The sequence below is a fragment of the Girardinichthys multiradiatus genome, chromosome 2, assembly GCF_021462225.1.
Source record: "Girardinichthys multiradiatus isolate DD_20200921_A chromosome 2, DD_fGirMul_XY1, whole genome shotgun sequence".
In the NCBI taxonomy this organism is placed as follows: Eukaryota; Metazoa; Chordata; class Actinopteri; order Cyprinodontiformes; family Goodeidae; genus Girardinichthys; species Girardinichthys multiradiatus.
The window spans coordinates 9,640,428-9,643,474 of NC_061795.1; the positions used below are offsets into that span (position 1 = coordinate 9,640,428).

General features: G+C 37.3%; 1 long non-coding RNA gene across 1 annotated transcript; it reads right to left on the bottom strand.

The window, feature by feature from the left end:
* Positions 1 to 257: 257 nt before the first annotated feature.
* On the bottom strand, positions 258 to 2,375 carry LOC124877487. Its single transcript, XR_007040545.1, has 4 exons — positions 2,158 to 2,375; positions 1,508 to 1,573; positions 1,137 to 1,227; positions 258 to 959 (listed from the first exon to the last, which is right to left on the bottom strand). It is a non-coding gene; the product is annotated as an uncharacterized LOC124877487 (long non-coding RNA).
* Positions 2,376 to 3,047: the final 672 nt, after the last annotated feature.

Consider the following 3,047-nt stretch of genomic DNA (forward strand, 5'->3'; position numbering starts at 1 on the left):
CGCTGCTCCTCCACATCGAGAGGAGCCAGTTGAGGTGGCTCGGGCATCTATACCGGATGCCTCCTGGATGCCTTCCTCGGGAGGTGTTCCAGGCACGTCCCACCGAGAGGAGGCCCAGGACACATTGGAGGGACTATGTCTCTCAGCTGGCCTGGGAACGCCTTCGGTTCCCCCGGGAGGAGCTGGAGGAGGTGTCTGGGGAGAGGGACGTCTGGGTGTCTCTACAGCGTCTGCTGCCCCTACGACCCGGTCCCGGATGAAGCAGAAGATGACGAGTACGAGTCTTTCAATGCTATAATATGCAATGCTAAAAATTCAGTCTCATTTTAAAATTCAAAATCAGATGAAACAGATTTACCTATTGTCATCTTTCTTTTTTAATGGAAAAATAGTCTGAAATACTCATACACATGTCCTTCAAATTCAAACAAGGCAACAATTTGAAGCATTGTTAACACAGAAATAGATTAACACGGAACAGAAGGCTTCTCCACATTTTTGCAACAACTGGGAGCATTGAAACATAAAAACAGACTGTCATTTTAAAACACTAATATTGACTGAACGACTCCCCACCTGCCTCCCCAACATGACTCTGGGATACTTTCGTTGTTGAAGACCTCTAACAGCTACCCAACAAAATATTAACGCGTAAGTAGGGTTTTCAGCACCTGCAGTTTCTTAGACAACCTCTGTCCATCAAGCCCCATGATGAGTTTCTGCAGAGCTTCGAAAGTGTATTTCCACTCTGAGGGGTAGCTGAGATTGAGTGCATAAACTAATGTGAACAGCATTGCAACTGCTACTGCTACATTACCCAGCTCATTGAGAACTTGTACCCCCTCCAAAATGATGCCCACATCCTCTGGACCATCATCACGTTCTGCACCTTCTCTGCGAATCACAAATACTCCGAAGACAGTCTCCATTTCGGCTTAACCCTTGTCAACATCAGAGTCCTGAAAAAAGTAAACAAAAACATAAATATCATATATTACAACAGATTTTGTTTTGCTTCAATGGCCAAATGACTAATGCAAAACATTTACTTAATTGACATAATGTGTGATCTATAATTGCATTTTCTTTTGTAAGATGTAAATATAAGGAAAATTATCAATTTATAAATTACATACCATGCGTTCTTTCACCACTTTCTCCGGGTCTTTGTTCAGGTAGACCGACAACGCCTGACAGAGGCACTCTTTTCGCATCAAGGTTGTCGGTCTGAGTATGTGGGCCGCACAAAGTACACCAGGAAACAAAAACACAAGGAAAACCGTTTTAACCAACAGGGAGACTAAATGTTGCACACCTAATGCCACATTAAACACAGGAAAAAAAAAAATTCTTTCAAATGTAACCTGTTTCATTTTTATCGATCAATTTTATGATATATGAATTTGCAATACCGTATTGCAAATTCGATTGTATGCTAAGTTTCAAATTGCTGCTAAAGCAAGTTGTAACCTGTGTGTGTGTTCAACAAGTAAAATCAAAAATATACCTGAATTGTCTTGAATTTCTGTGATGACCAGAGAGAGAGAGCAATCAATGATGGTGAAGGAAAGATCTATTCATAGAGAGAGAAAGCCAAAATGTCAAATAATTGCAGCAAATTTTTCCTCCTCATGCCATGAACTGAAAACAACCAGTGAAACTATGATTAGTTTATGTCTATTTTTGTACATCTATTAATATTTGTAAAAGATTTACTTCTCTCACTCACTAAAATGAGTTGAGAAAATGAATTTACACAAAAAGAGTAACACACATACACACACACAGACAAAGTTAGTGAGAAAGTTAGTAAGAAATGAGAGACAGGAAGATTTTCTAAGGAAGATGTGTGTGTGACCACTCACTAGTTGCTATGTAAACAAATTCAATTCAAATCAGTTCAATTCAGTTTTATTTATATAGCACCAATTCACAACACATGTTGTCTCAAGGCACTTCACAACAGTCAGGTACATACATTCCAATTAATCCTAACAATTGAACAGTGCACTTCTTGAAAATTTTGTTGCACTATAGAATTGTAAAGTGAACTGATAGATGAAATCTATTTTTTTGCCAGAAATAAAAAATCATAATAATCAGAGATACCCTGATCCACTTTCGTTCAAGTGTTCAACGTTGATAGTTAATACGTACATTGGTGGATTACCCTATACTGCAGTCACTCGGTTGATGAAACAGGTTTTGCTTGATGACAGAGGAAACTTGGTCTTCAATGTCTGTGATAAAATAGTGAGAGAGTAATCAGAGAAAGCGTACCATTTTCAAGCTGTTAACACGAATATGGAGGACACTGGATTTTTCATCTCCTGTGAATACAATCGCACATATTAAGAAAGCTGTGTGTATGTCGTCTGGCCATTTAAATAACTCTGCCACAAATCTTAAGGCTTGCAAACACTAGGACACCCAGCCTCTCCTCTTGCAGTCACAGAATGCTAAAAGAAAAGGAGAACATACAAGTATTTTAGTATTTTGATCATGACTAATCATAATTAATCACAGAGTAATATTGCTATTAATAAGTTACAAAAATCTAATAGTTTGACAGCCCTACTTAATACACATACAGACACTATACTTACTATGGTTAATCATAATTAATCACAAATTAATCGCACATCTTTATCTGCTCCAAACACACCTTACAGTGGAATTTTTCCAAATCAACAATACTCCATTAATTTGAGCGTGGACACATGCTCTTTTTAATTCCTACTATTAAATTAAAGTTTAAAGTTAAATTATAGATTAAGCTACACGGTGGATCAAGTTGTGACCACCAGTCAAAATGTATTTAAATAAACCAAATAATATCACATTGAAAACAAAAAATAGATGTCAATAAATTAAACCATATTCCTGACTTTAAAATACAGAGTGAGGTTGTTTCAGAGATTCGTGGAAACAGGAAGATTCGAGTGATTCTATAAAACATTTCAGATAATGAAGAGAAAAAAAATCACAGGGTTGTTTCGCTTGAAATTCTGTTTCAATAGTATCTACTCATAGATTGTGCTAATTCA